This window comes from Acinonyx jubatus, chromosome C2, assembly GCF_027475565.1.
Source record: "Acinonyx jubatus isolate Ajub_Pintada_27869175 chromosome C2, VMU_Ajub_asm_v1.0, whole genome shotgun sequence".
Classification (NCBI taxonomy): domain Eukaryota; kingdom Metazoa; phylum Chordata; class Mammalia; order Carnivora; family Felidae; genus Acinonyx; species Acinonyx jubatus.
In genome coordinates, this window is record NC_069384.1 from 54,795,292 (window position 1) to 54,814,715 (window position 19,424).

The following is a 19,424-nucleotide window of genomic DNA, read 5'->3' on the forward strand; positions in this document are numbered from 1 at the left end:
ATTTTCAAAACCACCTAATTTCTATACTTTTTACTGCACAAATAAAGAAGGGATTTTTGAGTAAGATTAAGGGTGAGGCAACTACTACAGTATTCTATATTAAATTAAATCCACAAATGATTAATGGTATATGCATAAGTATATCATTTATAATTGATTAAATTTTATGTTTGTGGTTATTCTATCAAAAAATAGTGGACATTATACATTATGAATGTGGTTAGGAGGCAGTAATTCAACTTAAATAATTTCTACTCATAGAATATTTCTTGGGAAGTTTAAGGAACCAAGTTTTTTCATATGTCTTCATGAGAACACTTCAGTATAGTCTTTTTGTATTTCCTCATGAAAGCACTTGCTTTGACGTTACACCTTAGTCTCTGGTGTCATTCCCTAAATCAGTTGTTCCTTTTTTTTTTTTCAATTTTTCCATCTGTTGTTTAAACCTCACCCTACATTTGGGAAACTGCACATAACTTGTTCATCACATAACTCACTAAATGAGACTGAACACTTTGCCCAGATGATTTTTTTAAGAAGTGGGTGAAATGTTCAATTTATCAATATATTTCATTTTTGTCAGGGAAGCATCCTTCTCATCAAATTAGGCTTGTGTGTTGCTCATTATAAAATGTCACCAGAAATTGTGTGAATGGACTGAATCTTTACCAAGGATTCAGCCATGATTGATTGTGGATTGACCGGGAGTCTAAGGCAAAATGGAAAATACCCTTTACGATATTTGCTGAATGAAAAATTTTAATCTCCATCCCACTTTTCTCAGTTGTTTTTTTTTTCAGTAAAACCAATGCTGACATGCAACAATTGCTTATATATATTGAAAATTTTGAATTTTACAATTTCTCAATTGTAAGTCTTCTCTAAATTCTTGATATTCAGGACATAAAATATGAGGACAGATTCACTCAGATTTTAGCTAAGTATTCTCCCTTTATACTTATACTACTGAAAAGTGAGTTTGTGGGGCTCAATTCTTGAGTTTTGCAAAGCTACATGATGGAAGAGTTTATTAAAACAAACATATTTCTTCAGTGAATTCTTAGAAACAGGGAAATTAAGCAAGAATCTAAAGGCAAGTAGAAACCACAGATAGTTAAAACAATCTTTGAATGGCAGAAATCAAGTTTCTAAGAAAGGAAGGTGGGAGGAAAGGGATAGATAAAGAACAAACATTTTTATTTTTGGCACCTGTATGCTCAGAAAAGGAAGAAAAAAGCAGATTAAATTTGTGACAGTTTCATTGTCTCTTGGGCCACAAAGTCAGCACTAGGCCTACCAGAGAATACAAGCTACCTTTATTATCATCTTTCATGGCTCAATATGCTGTATGGGTTCAGCTACATGGCTCTCATTTGGGGTTGCTCATGCAATTGCAGCCAGATGTTGGCATCAAAGATTGAACTGGGCTAGGTTCTCAACAGGGCTTGCTTGCATTGCTAGCCATTGACTGGGGGCTTAGATGGAGCTGTTAACTGCAACACTGCATATTCTTCTTCATGAGCTTGCCTTTTTCTCAGCATGGTGGCTGGATTTAGAAATAGAGTTTCCCAGGAGAAAGTATTCTAAGAGGCTCAGGAGGAAGCTGCAAGGCTTCCGATGACTAGTCTTGAACATGCATAAGATCACTTCCACCACTTCCTATTATAATCAAACAAGTCACTGAGGTCAAACCAGATTCAATAAGGTGGAAACTTATGGTAAATGGCAAGGTCACAACACAGAAGAACATGCTGATTAAACAGAGCAAAGAAGAAGTGGATAGTAGGAAGACAGATTTTATTATATCCATCTTTGGAAAATACAATTTGTCACAGTCTTCTATCTCGACACAATTCGCGTCATTCTCACAGGCAAAATATAATTACTCCCATGTCCCATCAGCTCCCAATCCAGATCTTGTCATGATATCAAATTCAAGGGAGGATAAGACTCCTCAGCTCTGGATACACTCTTCAAGCACAGTTCTTTGGGAATAGTTCTTTTCTAGCTTCTGTATCTTCTCCTCTACTTTTCTTCTGCCTGCTAGCAGCTATATACCTAACCACCCCCCCCCCCCCAGAGTAGTAGTGCAGGTAGAGAGAAAGGAGAAGGGGTACAGAATGTTGACATCTAGAACTGCCCTAAGAAAGCTTTGTCCTCCTTGGGCCTGGCAGATGCTTAACACTGCCTCTTTCTCTGTGTGCGCTTTGTGGAGTCTCCAGTCTCTTATTTTGGGCCCCTTCAAGTACCACTCTTGTGTCTGGGCTGTCCACTCCTCATACACTCAGTCTGTCAGTATCTTATTGTCTTCCTCACCAGTCCTTTTGGGCAGGAGTGAAAATGAGTGGCTTCTGATGTAGTTGAATTAAATAATACTTCTTCTTAGCCCATGTGATTTAACCAAAAATGATAAGGAGGCATATTTATTTAAGAACAAAGATAAAGTGTAACCAACCACCTTCTCTTCCATTTTCCCACCTCTGGTCTCATGGTAGAATGGTTTCACTGAAGGAACATTATTTCCTTTGGGAGAACATACAGCTCACCGGGCATTCAGGTGGGTTTGGGTTTCAAAGAAGCATGAAAGAGAAGTGAATGTCATTAATTGTATTGGCTCTGGTATATATCCAGGACTCAGGACTTTTACAGGTTTCCCCATCTTCTATTTCCCTAGTTCCTAATCAACAAAACCATGTCTTCACTGAACAACACTCTCAAGGATCATATCAAAGATTGGGCTCACTTCTCATCACATTATTCCTCAAGGCCCAGGCAGAAGACTAGGATCCAATTATTAAGTATTCAATTACTTCATTTAATGAAAGTAATTTAATAAATTAGACAAAGTGGAATTTTAAGCCAAAAATGCTAAACCAAAGATGGCTAATTTAAGTTATATTCATAAAAATGCAATCCATCAAGAAGATAAAATAGTGATGAAAGTTTTACATAGTGATTAACCTAGCATAAAAATATACCATGTTTTTTAAATGTTTATTTGTTTTTGAGAGACAGACAGATTGTGAGCAGGGGAAGGGCCAGAGAGAGAGGGAGACGCAGAATTTGAGGTAGGCTCCAGGCTCTGAGCTTTTAGCACAGAGCCTGATGTGGGGTTCCAACTCATGAACTGTGAGATCATGACCTGAGCCGAAGTTGGAGGCTTAACTGACTGAGCCACCCAGGTGCCCCTCATTTTTTGATTTTTTAGAAGTTTCTTAATTTTTCTTTATTCTGAGAAAGAGAGAGTGCACGCAAGTGGGGGAGGGGCAGAGAGAGAGGGAGAGAGACAGAATTCCAAGCAGACACTTCACTCAGACAGTGCAGAGCCCAATAAATCAGAGCCCCATGTGAGGCTTGAACTCATGAACCATGAGATTGTGCCCAGAGCAAAAATCAAGGGTTGGATGCTTAACCAACTGAGCTACCCAGGTGCCCCTCCATCAATTCATTTTTAAGTCCTTCCTCAAATACTAGTTTCTCAGTGGGATCTTCTTGTCACAAGGATTAAGCACAACATCTTACATATACCTTTGTCCTGGGCTTATTTCATTGTGCTTTCGGGTACAACTGATTATTTCCACATCTGCTTTCTGATAGATTATAAAGGCAGCAGCAATCTCATCTTTGTATTCCCAGTATTTACCCCAATTCAGGGTGGCTATGAGTGCTCAGAGAACAACTGTTGAAGAATAATATGGCAATGAAGGTAGAACCCCCTTTATCAGTGTAGAGCAGGGACAGCAATAAGAACATTCTCTCATCTGTGAAGATTCATTAACACAGCTGAGGCACAACTGGGGAGAAGACGGTCTTCTCAGTGGCTAGCCCTTTGATCCCACAGCAGAACCATTTTATGGAGATGATTTAATTGCTCTTAAAATATACTTGGGAGTGCCTGGCTGGCTCAGTCAGTAGAGCATGCAACTCTTGCTCGGGGTTGTAAGTTCAAGCCCCATGTTGGGTGTAAAGATTACTTAAAAAAAAAAAAAAGTACACTTACCTGAAGTGCTCTATCACTTCCCATCTGTGAAGGAAATGGTATCAGAGAGCAAAGTTAAAAGCAACTGAGTGGAGAACGTAGGGGGTTCAAGACATTTCAAGAGTGAGGTTGACAAGGAGAGGGTAAATACAGGCCCAGCCACAAAACATAGTGTTATTCCCCTACTGACTAAAATACAGCTTCCAGACAACCACTCAGGTGCGTGGGCTCAGACAGCCTCCACCTCATGTGCCTGTGTGGTTTGAGGTGCTCCCACCCACACTCGCTTTCTGGGAGCTGTCCTGTGCAGCTGAGAGTCAGCTGACCCAACAGCATTACTGCCCCCTGAGACAATGGAGCAGAGAGTGGTCTGTCTGTCTAGGTGCTAGGCTTAGATCCTGTCACCCGGTCACTATGAAACTGGAATAGGGGTGGGGGAATGTCTCCAGAAGACTTACTAGCCACATTCAGCACACTGGTTTTGGAAAGGCCTCTGAGAAGCAACTTGTCACTGTGAGCAGGCAATATACTTGTTTACATAATCTGCTCCATGTCTCACTCAGCCCCCAGGTATGAGCACCCCCTTTACCTACGCACCTCCCACTTCTACAATGGTGGTGACAGATGGGAATTCTCATGAAAAATTCTACCAAGAAACTCCTATAATACAAAAAGAAAATGAACAGGGGAGCGTGAGAGCAAAAGGCAAATGTGTATAAATTTAAATTAATTGATTCATCTAAGAAGTATTTGGAGGGCCTACAGGTGATGAATTCTTCCTAACTTGCTCTGGGAAGGCTTTTCAGAAACAAAGTCTAATGGAACCACCTCATGCAATGGTAAGGGGTTGGTAGTTTGATGTAGTCAAAGGGAAACAAGCTGGTGAAGAACCAGCCGTAGCCAAATCATATCCTTGGGAAGAGTTTGTTCCTTGTCATTTTCCATTCTTGTATGGAAAAAGCCCTAAGAAATAATAGCATGAAGTGGTCCCTTCTGAGGTGATATTTAAAAATCAATCCAGTATAAATCGATCCAATCCTGAAGCCCACATTGTCTGTCTTTGACAGCTAAAAGGTAATTTAAAAGATTTCATAATTTAATCAGTCTCTCAGTGGACCATGCAAGAGGGAAAGACTATTTTACTTTATTTTATTTTTTTAAAGGCCATTTTTTAAGTTTAGTTATTTATTTTGAGAGACAGAGACAGTGTGAGTTGGTGAGGGGCAGAGAGCATCCCAAGCAGGCTCCACACTTGTCAGCGCAGAGCCCACCTCAGGGTTTGATCTCACAAACGTCAAGATCATGACCTGAGCCAAAATCAAGAGTCAGTCACTCAACTGACTGAACCACTGAGGCACCCTTTAGAAAAGTCTATTTTAAAGCAAAGCAAGCATCTTTAAAAATCTTTCACTGTCACTCTCTCCTCTACATCTTTAACCCAAAGTATCTCCTCCCTTCAGGTCTCTCTCTTTCTGCATTTGATCCTCCCAAACTCCTCCCTTCCCCAACTCTTGATACTTCCCCTAAATGAACACAACTGTAGTCCCATTTAATGTCCCTCTATCAATACCATTAATATCATCCATTTATTTAGAGCCAAGGAGTACTTAGGAGGTAATTCAAAACACAAAATCCTTAGAATCCTTAAGAAAGGATTAATATGTGAAAGCTCATGAATTAATCATTTGTTCATTACTAAAATACCTACATTTTGAAACTAAAAAGAAAACAAGAAACCTTGATGAGGAGTCATACCGTAAAATGCACAAACAAGAGAATAAAATTGCCCGACATTTTCCCTTAACATCAGTTTTGGGATTACTATGCAAGGTGGACCTTGTATAAGAGTATAAATCTGATAAGGCACTGTGCTACAGATAAGGCTGGATTCGAACAAGTAGCTGAGAGATAAAGTTTAACTTGAGCCTTCACCATTCGGCTGGATGACAATACAGACAGTAATGATATGGTCACTGCATTGTTTTTGTTCACTACATTTATACCAGTAGCATCTGAAGTCAGGTTAATTTATAACGTACTTGATAAAATAATGGATGAAAATTTCAGCAGGAGTTTCATTGAGCTTGCTGTTGGGTGGAACATACTTGCAGATGTGAGGAGAGTTGGAGTTACATATATAAGGGGCAAAACTCCCCAAGTGGATGTTCACATGGCTACTGAGAATCCCAAATGTGGAAGCAACATACTTTGCCTCAAAGTCTGCCTTTCTATGTTCCACAGAGGTATAAAAATCATAAATTTAAAAGACTTACATGTGAATTTTTTAAAGTATTTTTTCACAAAGATATATGTTTTCTTGGCCAGGAAAAGGTGATGATTGGAGTTTTTAAACTGAAGGATGAATTGGTAATTTTTTCTTCATTAATGAACTAAAAAGTCACCATGGCAAAGGGTAAAACTAGGAAAGGTACATGAATTTATTTCTCACTTTAGGGATAAGTAGTCACTCACAAATTTAGCTTATTCAGCAGATGATTTTTCAAAGCCGAACCTTCAATACATAACTTCAGTGCACTGCAAAGGTATGGGGGCATAAGACAAAACAAATTCAAACCGGAAAACATTGAACAGTTACATAAGAGTTTTGACAATAGAGAAAATGGATTATTTGGAACTCTTACTTCATTTACAGGGTTGGATTTAAAAATGGTACTATCATTAGTCATCCTTCTTGGCTGAAAAATACTTCTTTGAAGGATTAAAAGAGAATGATTGATGGATAAAAAATGAGCAACTCCGTTAGCCCATCATATGACACAGGAAATTGACTTCTCCATAAAAATGTACACATCCAAATTTCTGTTATCAGTTGCCTGAAATCCTTGTTCTTCAGAATCCTGGTCATCACCCCACGGTGATTTTCCTGACCTTGTTTACAAGCACTGAAGTGAACACTGTCATGTACCAGTGTCTAGGGCTTCTGAAACAACGTTTCAGTCTGGGGGGCTTAAACAACAGAAATTTATTTCATCACATTTTTGGAGCTAGAGGTCAAGGTGTTGGCACAGCTGATTTCTTCTGAGCCCCCCTACCCCTTAGTTTGCAAACGGCTGTCTTCTTCCTGTCTTTACATAGTGTCCCTTCAGTGTATGTCTCTGTCCTAATCTCTTCTCATAAAGACACCAGTCATATTGGATTAGGGGCCATTCATACGACCTCATTTTCCTCAATTCCTCATTTACTTAATTACCTCTCTAAAAGGCCAATTCATTCTATTTATTAGCATATTAAAAGAAAAAGGCATCATGACCAAGCATGACTTATCTCCAGAATACAAGCATCACTCAATATTAAGGAATTTGTTAATTTACCATATTAATAGATCAGAGGGAAAAGTCATTTCACTATCTCCAAACATATTGAAAGATCTTTGGAAAAAAAAAAGACGGACATCCATTGCTGATAAAAACTCTCAACAAAATAATAAAAATGATGAAAAGCATATACTTTGGTACTTATAGTAATAATTTTATTTAATGGAGAAACTCTAGAGGCTTTCCCAGTAAAGTTAGGAACAAGGCAAGTTATGAACAAGTAATAGAACATTATTTCTATTGCTATTTAGCAATATATTGGAAGCTTTAAACTAGCAATATTATATTTCTTAATGTGGGTCACTACAAGGGTAATGATTTTATAATCATTCTCTAAATTGTACATGTGTGCTTTGTACACTCTTTTGAATATGCATTATACAATAAAAGGTAAAGAATATAACATTAGAAAACCATATACACATACATTTAAAAAAGCTATCTGACATAATTTATGTCCATTTGTACATTTAAGATTTGTGGCTGAAGGACATAAAACCAGGCATTTTCAGCAAATGAAAGGAAGCCCTGTAGATGTAAAACATACAGCATGAGATGTAAAATGGTTCTGTGGCCTTTTTATTGCTGGTGATAAAAATCTAAATCAATGGCCGTTGATGTATTGTCAAGAAAAACAGCACAAATATTTTAAGATTTCAGTAGGAAACTTTCATCTGCCAAAGACAGCCAGTGAAAGTTAAATTCAGGTTTCAGCTTCAACATTTAAAGAGCTTGGAGGTCATTACTCCAAGCTGCCAAGAAAATCAACACCTTTTCTTGGAGCCATCGGTGAACTGAGTTTACAGTACAAAATACTGCCGTGAAATCTGGAGAGGGGTAAATCCAGCGTCACGGTAAAATTTGCTTACCTAGAGTAGAGGCCACTAATGGCATAAAGTGATAGAAATATTTAAATGGTAGTTTTAATGGATTGCTAGAAGTTGACTATGGATTAATATGAGAGCGAGTAACTCCTGATGGTCTAAGTTTTAGCGGGTACTCCTAAACACACTTTTGTGTACTTTACATCCAGGGACCCCAACATGTTCTTATAGTAAAGATCGGAGAAAGATAACCCTTTTGGCTTTGGCAAGGAGAGTAGAAGAATAATTTGCGTGAAATACACCTGTCTAGAATCTTCCTCCTAACAAAAGTCTACTTTTCATGGGGACAAAACCAAAAAACAAAACAAAACAAAAACGTTTAGCAGAACCGGTTCCAGAACTCTGGCAGAAAGACATTCCTCTCACTCCAGTCCCATCTAGCCCCCCTGCCTCACCTAAGGAAGGTGGCAGGGGCTTGGGTGGGGAGAGCCATATAAGAAGAATCACTTGTGAAAGTCACAAGCCAGAGATGCAGCTCACTGAAAGGCTGAGACTTAATTGGAGGGTTACAGAATGCCCCTCCACCAACACCTTACCACCACACCAACAGGGCTCCAAAAGAACGGCAGTAGATCACAGCTGAAAAACCTAGGAGACACAGATTCCATTGGAAGTGGAGTACTTAGGGAAGCTGGAGTCAACATGGGAGACAGAAAGCGGGGACACTAGAGAATCGGATGCTTTGTCAGCTACAGAAAACATTAAATAACACCCAACTCCTAGTCGAGTTCACATAAATCCTCACATTGAAGGCTTATTTAGCTGAGTTTCTGTTTCCCAATACAATACATCTGGCTTTCAAAAAGACATGACAAAAGCCAAGGGAAAAAAAAAAAAACAGCCTAAAAAGACAAATCATCAGAACCAGATTCAAATATGACAAAGATGTTGGAATTATTAGAAAGTTATAAAATAATTATGGTGAATACGTTAAAGGTTTTAATGGAAAATGTAGACAACATGCAAGAACAGATGGATGGATAATTTAAGCAGAGGATGGAAATTCTAAGAATCAACAGAAAATGCTAGAAAAACTTGACATAGCTGAATAAACAATTGGTGTGCCTGAAGACAGGTTACTAGAAAATTCCCAAGATGAAATGTATGTAAAGAGAATATGGAAGAAAATGAAACAAAATGTTAAAGAACTGTAAGACAAGAAGAAAGAGAAGGAGGAATCAAATATTTGAAATAATGTTATGGAGAATTTTCCAAAATTAATGACAGACGCCAAGTCACAAATTCAGGACGCCCAGAGAACACAAAGCATGATAAATATCAAGAACTACACCTAGCTGTATGGTAGTCAGACTGCAGAGAACCAAAGACAACTTGAAAATCTTTTTTTTTTAATTTTTTTTAATGTTTATTTGAGACAGAGAGAGACAGAGCATGAGTGGAGGAGGGGCAGAGAGAGAGGGAGACACAGAATCCGAAGCAGGCTCCAGGCTCTGAGCTGTCAGCACAGAGCCCGATGTGGGGCTCGAACTCACAAACCATGAGATCATGACCTGAGCTGAAGTCGGTCACTCAACCAACTGAGCACCCAGGCACCCCCAACTTGAAAATCTTAAAAGGAGCCGGGAGGAAGAAAGCAAACAAAAACCCACCTTACCTATGGAAGAACAAAGATGAGAATAACAGTAGACTTGTCAGAAAACAGGCAAGCCAGAGGAAAATATAATGAAATACTGAAAGTGTTGGAAAAAAAGCCTTCAACCTGGAATTCTATATGCGGTGAAATTATACTTTAAAAGTGAAGAAGAAATGAAGACTTTCTCAGACAAATAAATATGTGGTAAACTCATCACCAGCAGACCTACTGTGCAAGGAATATGAAGAGACTTTTTTTCCAGGCAGAAGGAAAACCATATGGATCAGAAACTTGGATTTACATAAAGAAAGGAAGAGTTTTAGAGAAGGAATAAAAAACATTTCCTGGATGCCCAGTGAGTTGTATGTTCTCCTAAAGGAAACAATGAAACCATTCTACCATGAGAGGAGAGGTGGGAAAATGGGAGGGAAGGTAGTTGGTTATACTTTATCTTTACTCTTAAATAAATATGTCTCCTTATCATTTTTGGTTGAATCATGTGGGCTGAGAAAAAGTGTTATTTAATTCACCTACATCAGAAGCCACTCATTTTTACTCCTGCTCAAAAAGACTGGTGAGGAGGACAATAAGTGTATGTGAGTGTGTGAAGAGTGGACAGCCCATACACAAGAGTGGTAGTCCAAGGTAAAATACAGTATATTTTTATTCTTTTTTTAAATGTTTATTTATTTTGAGAGAGAGAGGGGCAAAGAGAGAAAGAGAGAGAATCCCAAGTAGGCTCCATGTTGTTGTCAGTACAGAGCCTGATATGGGGCTCTATTCTACAAACTGTGAGACCATGACTTGAGCTGTTAAATCAAGAGTTGGATGCTTGACTTACTGAGCCACCCAGTGCCCAAAATATTTTTATTCTTAATTGATCTAAAACATAAGTATTTAGAACAATGATAGTAATAATGTATTGGGTATTTATAACACTATGGGGAAATAAATGGATGGGGAACTGGGAACATTCTTGTTCTAAGTTTCCTGCACTACACATGAAGTGGAATAGTTCTTTTAAAGGCAGATTTAAACTGAGAACAAACTGAGGATTGATGGGGGTGGGAGGGAGGGGAGGGTGGGTGATGGGTATTGAGGAGGGCACCTTTTGGGATGAGCACTGGGTGTTGTATGGAAACCAGTTTCACAGTAAATTTCATATATTGAAAAAAAATAAAGGCAGATTTAGTTAAAAATGTATATTACAAACTCCAGGGTAAACAATACTTTTATTTTTAAAAAGTATAACTGGCATGCTACGAGAGGAGTGAAATTGAAAATACTTACAAAACATTCAGTTTGAAGCACTGAAAGCAGAAATAGAAATCTCTGGCAATCAATAGGAAACAGCTCCAAAATTGGCTGATATTAATCCGTATATCTTAATAATCACTTTAAAAGTGAATGGTTTAAAGGCACTCACAAAAAGAGACTGTCAGGGTAGACTAAGAAGCAATACCCAACTATATGTGGTCTAGGAGAAATCATTTTAAATATAAAGACACCAATAGATCAGGGTAAGAGTTGGAGAAAGATACACCATGAAGGCACTTATAATTGTGACAAAGGTACCAATGTGATGTAGGACTATAGGGGAATCTGGGTGTGAGGCATGTGAAAAGTCTCTGTGCTATTTTTGTCATACTTCCATAAATCTAAAAGTCTTCAAAAATTAAATTTACAAAAAACAGGCATATAATAAATTATTTGAGTGAGAAATACGGCAAAAGAGTTAAATGAAAAATTAAAGTTAAAAATAAAATACTCTTGAATTAAAAAAAAAAAAAAGGAGTTGCTCTAAAACGTGCATCTTAAAAATCACAGCATCTCAGGGCGCCTAGGTGGCTAAGTTGGTTGACTTCGGCTCAGGTCATGATCTTACAGCTCTATGTCAGGCTCTGTGCTGACAGCTCAGAGCCTGGAGTCAGCTTCCTCTGTCTCTCTCTGCCCCTCTCCCGCTCATGCTCGCTCGCTCGTGCTCTCTCTCTCTCTCTAAAAAATAAACATTAGAGAAAATATTTTCAAAAAAAGATCACAGCATCTCTTTAGCTTGTTGTGCTAAATATATATATAATTCAAAAACCAGTCTTCCATAAAATCTGCTCATTGTTCACCAAGAACTGATACTAATTGACCCATTTCTATACATCTGAATTTCAGGAAAGATAAAATTCAAAAGTATGTAACAAAATGAAGTCCATTATAACATTTAAATGTGAGACAATAAGTCACTGTATAATTTAGGATTGTCTAGGTTTAGTACTTTGATTTAGCACTAAATCCATTCTGTTAGCAAATGAACACTGGGCAGCTCCCATGTCAATGGAACTGTTTCAGGCATTATGGAGAACCACAAAAATACAAGAGAAATAGTCTCTGCCCTAAGAAGTTTACACAATACAATTTAAAGGCCTTTATATACCACTTCTATATTATTTATCCTTTCCTACAAATCCAGGTTCTTTTTATACTAATAGAGTCACTAAATAAGTTGGAGACTTTGCCTCACAGGGTTTTGTTAGACAATGAGTTTGTGCATTCACCTGTAAGGGAGAAACAGTATTGATTTCCTCTAACCACGTGATAGCTCAGCTGACATTGAGCTATTAATACAGCTGTTTATTTTAAAAAGTTTATCTACATTTGCTTACCTAAAACTATTTTCTCATTTTTCTTTTGGACATAATTAATTCAGTGTTGTTCAAATATGTGGAAAATACGTTCTAAAACAGCTGTGAAATGCCAATATTTACCCTTAGCCACAATTCTCCAAATGATTTGTTAGCCTTTTATATTGTCTGGATGGTTCTAAGTGCTTCAATCTGGCAACTTTTTGATATCAAATGAGGACATGGATTATGAGCAAAGTGATATCCCTATGCCGTGATCTCTTTCACGCAAATAGTTTTGCTTTTATTAATAATGGGGCAATATTGAGCTTATTGTAGAGTTATTGATTGCTAGCAATTTGTTTTGATATTTCTAATAAAAGTCTTCACTGATAGAAGAATGATGACAAACAGGAACAACGTGTGTGAATATTTACTAGAACAATTAGCAAGGGGTGGCTCTCAAGTATTTAAATGAAAATAGGCAAAAGAGCCTTTTTAAAAATTTAAGTCTTTCTATAGTGAGAACAGGCTAAAGTGGAAAGAGTTTGTACCAATGTATGCAAAGCACTTCAATAAGACTAAATGAATAGTAACTGTACACGTAACACTTATATGCTCCTTCCTTCTCTCCTCTTTTTGTCTAGAAATGTAGATGCTTAAAAATCATCATCATTAGTGTTGTTGTTTGCTAACTCTGTTGAGCTTTCTTGGAAATGATGCCAGTTAAGACTCAGTGGTGGCAAGAGGAGGGTGAGGGGCAGAGTGGTGGTTTCCCACAGGAAATCCATCTTGTAGCTTGTAGTAAAACTGATTTCAAGGGCAGGTTAATGAGATTACAGCTTGCTAATCATCCTGAAACCCATCCTTTGCCATTTCCAAACAAGATGGCAATTATCAGGCAGCTTTATCTGATAACACCAAAAGACCTGAGGCCTATCTTTCAAGACTGCTGTTGCAAAGGTACTTACACATACACTTCACAAAGAGTTTCAGAAACTGAATGGGTCTGGTAGGATGGAACACCAACCCCACTCGAGTGAAAACCATGCAAGCTCTTTTGGAGTATTCACTGTAGATGAAATCATAGGGAAAATCCCTTCTCTCAAAGTATACTTGCTGTTCAATGTAGCAAATCCGTAAGAGAATAGTGTGAAATCTTTGAGCTGGGCACTTTGAGGGATACAAAGATAAAAAAGTAAGACCTACAAGCTGTTGGCCATAGCTAAAGAGAAGAGATTAACTGATTGGCAGTGGGAGATGGAACAATTGTTATAATGTAGAAAAATGAAGCTTTTGCTTTTTTCCCCACCCCTATCCTTAGCTATCAGATGACATTTTGTCTAGCTCCACAAATACCCAGGTGACTACACTGCCCACAGCTCTCTACTACAGAGCCACATCCAAACCCAATATCACCTGTCTCCAGAAAAGCCTTCCACCTCAAACTGCTCCTCCCTCTCCATAGCTAACCAGGCACATAATCACTAAAGGAAACACCAGTTACTTTATCCCAGCTTACAGAATTATTCAGCCACCTCTATGCATCCATGCTGAGTTCTACAGAGCAGTTTCCACTGGGACTTATAAGACCAAAACTGACGACTCTCATCCTGGGGTTAACAGCAAAATTCTTGCTGAGTCTTTGAGGCAGTGGTTCTGGATGCGTAGGGTAGTGGTTTGGGGAAATCTCAGAATGGTGTTCCTTTGACTTTTGAAATCTCTTAGTCAAATTAAGACAATGAAAATCATACTTGTGCTTAATAGGCAAGCCTGTTAAATCATGTCTTGCCCCACACTTCCCACAGATGGCAATCTATATTTGTTGAATAAATAAATGCATGAATGAATGAATACAAAGAGCAACTGGACTACTTCTAGGAACAGCAGTCATAATATTTGTTGTTATCCTGTCCTGCATTCTAGGCTGTTTTGAAGTGAAAGGAAAAACATGTATTTCCTGTGGGAAATTTATACCGGATATCCAACTAAATGACGGAATGTCATTCAGGACTGCTGGTTATAATGGTTACTTTTTAAAATCAACACGTATTTGCAGAGCACTTCCTATGTGCAATCACTCTCTAGATACTGGGGAAGCAGCACTGAAGAAGAGGGACATGGGGCCTGACTTCCTGGAGCCTAGAGACTTGTGGAGGAAAGTAGACCATAAACAAAAACATAAGCAAAATAATTTCCATTCTAATGTGTTGCACAGGAAATAGGATATAGTAGAGTAGAGTGTACCTGGGGAGATGAGTGTCCTACTTCAGCTAGAGTTCTAAAGGAAGGCTGTTCTGAATATTTAAATTTTAGCTGAGCCACTGAGGAGGAGATAAAAGAAGCTTTATAAGGAAACATTTTACCCTCTCCAAGCAGTGCAAAGGCTGGAGGTAATAAGGAGCTTATCTTGATCAAGGGGGTAAAAAAAAAAAAAAAACAGGCTAGTGAGGCTCTAGAGAAGGGTTGGCACATTTTTTTCTCTCATGGGTCTAACAGTGACTATTTTCGGCTTTTCAGACCGTATGTTCTCTGTGGAAAGTACTCGACTCTGCTTTGCAACACAAAAGCAGCCATAGAGGTCTATAAACAAGGGAGTATGGCTGTGTGCTAACAAAACTTTATTTGGAAAAACAGGTGATGGGGAGATTGCCCTGTGGGTTGTAATTTGCTCTGCTCTATAGAGCAAGAGGAAAAGTGTTACGTTGAACTTGGAACTCTGTGCACAGTCCAGACAATTGGGGCTTGAGGGCATAGTAAGGATTTGCAATTTTATTCAGAGGGCAATATAAAGCCATTGAGAGCTCCCATGAAGCAGGGAGTGACTTGGTTTAATTCAATTTTTTAAATGTTATTCTGGATGATGTATGGGCAATAGATCATAAGAGTCATCAGTGTAGAAGTGGAGAGGCAGCGGTCTAGGCAAGAGATCATGATGCTCCATCTACAGGGGGCAGCAGAAAGATGAATTAATAATTAATTAATGAATTAATAATTCTTCTCAGTCAGGATATGAAAATAGATTGGATGTGAGGGTAAGAGACATGCCAAGGTCTGCCAAGGATGAATTCTAGGTTTCCGGGTGATGAAAGCGCTGTTATCAAAATGTGGCAGATGGAGAAGGAATCAAAAGTTCAGTTTCAGGAACATTTAGTTTGACGTGTCTGTGAGACAGAAGAAGGATGACTGAATCACTACAAGAAAAGATGTACCATTTAGGTCAAAGAGAAGCAAGGCCAGTTCCCAGTCATTCCCACTAGAGTGACTCTAGAGGGAGTGTCCCACAGCCCCTTCTAGAGGGGCCAGGGTGAGAAGCTGCATGAGCAAATGTAACTCAGGACATTTGTTGAAGTGGCCACCACCATTACTTCCTGTGCCAAAATAGACGACGACCTCCTTCAGCATAAGTTGAGTGTCTCCACATCATGTCTGTTTCTGCAATAAGCAAGCCTACCGGGGAGTGAAAGGGGACTGATTGCAGGCAGATAAAAATAGTGTACAAAGACACAGGATGTTAATTGTGACCAGCAAACAAAGTTTGCAGGCTAGTTGTGACCTACAAATGTGCTGCTACACGTGTTTCTCTGCTAAGCTTTGACCACATCCTAAAACACAGTTCAACGTGTCAATATTTCAGAGCTAGTCTGTTTGCTTGATTAATCCAGTCATAGGCATAAGGGGAAAAAAAAAGTAACCATGTTTTACTGCTTTTGCTCAATTCAATTTGAACTGGGTGCTCCTAGGAATACTACTGCAGAAAATAAGCACAGAAATAGGGAACAGGGTAATGAACCATGGGGTCAGAACACGTGCTACATGTCTCCTAATCCAATCCACAGTAGTAGGTGAAGTTTTAATGGGTGTTTTTTGGTCAAATATGTCTAAGAAGCATAAACTTTGAAATAGATTTATGGCAGAATAACTTTTTTAAAATTAATGTTTATTTATTATTTTTGAGAGAGAGAGTGAGCACAAGCAGGGGAGGGGCAGAGAGAGACACACATAGAATCGGAAGCAGGCTCCAGGCCCTGAGCTGTCAGCACAGAGCCCAACACGGGGCTGGAGCTCACGAACCGTGAGATCATGACCTGAGCTGAAGTCTGACGCTGAACCGACTGAGCCACCCAGGCACCCCTGTGGCAGAACATCTTAAGGCTAATAATATCTTTCATGCTAATATTCAGTATGAAATCCCAGAAGGAAAATACTGTATTTGGTGTCTTCAAACTTGTTGAAAACATACCATGATGTGGTAAACACACACACATACATACTTTAGATATATCAATTATATATTTTCAATAGAGTCATCATCCTATCTTATAACTCAGTTTAGATTACGCTGTGTTACCAATGACAGAATACCATTGTAGCTACTTAAACAATGAGGGGTTATTTTCCTTAAAGAGCAAGAAACCCAGAAGTAGGTTTGTGGCTTTATTCAGTGGCTCACAAATGTCAGAACAAACTCATAAAAATTCTCTTGACCTTTTTCTCTCAGGTGCAAGCTAACTTCTGCCGCTACAAGTACCACAGCTGCGTACAAGAAAAGAAAGAGGGAATCGGGAGGTAGTAAGGGGATATCAGCTTCATCCTTGCCTTTTAACAAGGAAAAAAACCAAATTTTTCAGAATTCTTGTAGCAGACACTGCCTTGAGTCTCATTATCTTATTAACATCAAGCTATTTGACCACACGTAACTGTTGCAGAGCGTGGGAGAGCAGGTGGAAGCTCTACGAAAGCAGTGAACAGGATTCTTAGAATTGGTTTAGACATGCGTGTTATTTCACCTGGCCTTGGCACATCATTGCTTCAAACAAATGAGACCGCAAGGGGGAAGTTGGATCTTGGCTAGGCAACTAATAAGGTCTGCTATATAGACTGTGTTACAAAACACACTTGGTGTAACTCATTCATCATTTACAAATTGTAATGCACACTCTAATATACTGCCCACATTCCCCTTCAGGAATAAAGCACTGCTCACCCGCTGCTAGGAAGACTGCTTAGAAGACAGGCCTCAAGCTACCAACCCCCTTTAGGTATCGTTCCGACTGAAGACAGTCACCTCACCACGGACTCACCCCCTTCCCTGGGGCCATCATCATGAGACTATAGAGGCCCTACTGACTCCTCTGCCCCTTCATGCCCCCCCCACCCCGTTCTCTTACCTCTTTCCCTCTCTCCCCTCGGTTCTTCCCAGACTCAGAACACCACTGGAAGGTCTTCTTTTCTTCGGAGCTAGAGGCCAGCTAAAGCTTCAGTGGAGATCACATTGCAACTTGACCTTTCCCTCTTCCCGAGCCAGCTTTCCCCTCTTATCTTCTGCTAGTAAACCTCCTCCATGCTAATGTCCGTCTCAGAGCCTCCTTCCTGGAGAACCCAACGTGCTTCAAAAACAAAATAGGAAATTAAATGTACTCAAAACATGTACTCTATTTTAGTTTTAAAGTTTATCTGGAATTTTTTAAAGACATAATTTTTTTAAAAAATCAGAGTTACTAAAGTGAAAATGCAATTTTTAAGACTGCCACATGTCAATGAAATTCTTTGTCATTTCAACAATGGCAAATATGAAAATATTTACCATTTGCACCAACTGTTCATGTCCCTAATTGAAAGACATATGGTTTTGTTTATACAAATGTATTTTTTGGAAACAGCTTTACTTTTCTGAATATAAAATGAATTACTCCTCATTGTAAAATCACAAAAACAAAAATACATTAAAAAAGAAAATAATTCACTTATAATCTTATCACGTATCTGTTATTTATCTGAGTGATATCCGTCCAGACTTTTCAAAGGAGTTAACAGCTGTTTCTTTGACATTCGTTTCCTTTAGTCTCAAGGAAAGTCTGAAGATCTGACCCATGTGCCATCCTCCTTGCAATATTAACCGAAACAATTTTAAGAATTTAACTAGAGCATATCTGTATTAAAAAATAATCTGGCCAAGGAATAGGTACAGGACCAAATCATACCGCGCTGTTTTGACCAAGTAATCAGTAATTGGTATTGATGAGACAGAGCTGACGCAGAGAAATGGAGCTGGTAGTACACACCTGAGAGAGCAGGCTGCCTTACCAGGAATAAAAGCTTAAAGGATCCAGAGCGAATGCTTCCCTGAGCTGTGGTAGTGTGCACACTTTGAGCTGCATTTCTTATGACCATGCGTTTTCTCTAAGCAGCATGTGAGGAACGTTGCAAGCCATGCCTGGGAGGTACAAGACCACGGCTTGCTGTTCTGTGTGCTGCACTGCATCCTGTTTGCCTTTTAAAAACTAAATACATTTGGTGCTGGGTCAATGTCCTATGAGTTTGCTTAGGCTGAAATGTACAACGACCTCAGCTAGCAGAAACAGACCTTTTTATTATCACACAAACAATTCAGGACTACCTTCTCATTGTAAAAGATTCAAATAATAGAGAACTTTGTAAACTCTCCACTTCAATTTCCCTCCTCTCTTGTTTTCAGTCACTGATTTCATTATTTTGCATAGGTCTCTTCAGGTTTTCCATTACTTTTCAAGTCAGTTTTGGTAATTTGTGTCGTTCTAGGAATTTATCCATTTCTTCTAAGTGTTAAATTTGTAGGCATATAAAGTTGTTTATGTTTCCTTATAATCCTTTTAATTCCTGTAAGGTGTGTACTTACACGTACCAATTTTATGGGTCTTAACCAAGAACCAGCTTTGGGTTCCACTGATATTTTCTAATGTTTTTCTGTTTCTGTTCCATTGGTTTCTGCTCTGATCTTTATTATTTCCTTCTATCTACTCTAAGTTTGATTTCTGCCTTCTTGCTTGTCAAGGTAGAAGGTACGTTTTGATTTAGATTTTTCATCTTTAACTATGTAAGCATTTTATGACCTATATTTCCTTCTAAGCATTGCTTTAGCTACAACTCCTTCTTTTTGATATATTGTATTGTTATTTTTACTCAGTTTAAAGTATTGTACAATTTCCCTTGGGAGTTCTTCTTTGACCCTCGGTTATTTGGAAGTCTGTGGTTTATTTT

At 38.7% G+C, this 19,424-nt stretch overlaps 1 long non-coding RNA gene across 2 annotated transcripts in view; it reads right to left on the minus strand.

Moving 5' to 3' along the window:
- LOC113604809 (uncharacterized) overlaps positions 1 to 19,101 on the minus strand; it is a 28,319-nt gene extending 9,218 nt beyond the window's left edge. For both annotated transcript variants that reach the window (XR_003426835.2, XR_008297653.1), the window contains exons 1-2: positions 18,470 to 19,101; positions 17,576 to 17,794 (exon numbers count right to left, since the gene is read on the minus strand). This is a non-coding gene — a long non-coding RNA (uncharacterized LOC113604809). The remainder of the gene's footprint in view (positions 1 to 17,575; positions 17,795 to 18,469) is intronic.
- Between the last annotated feature and the right edge of the window lie 323 nt (positions 19,102 to 19,424).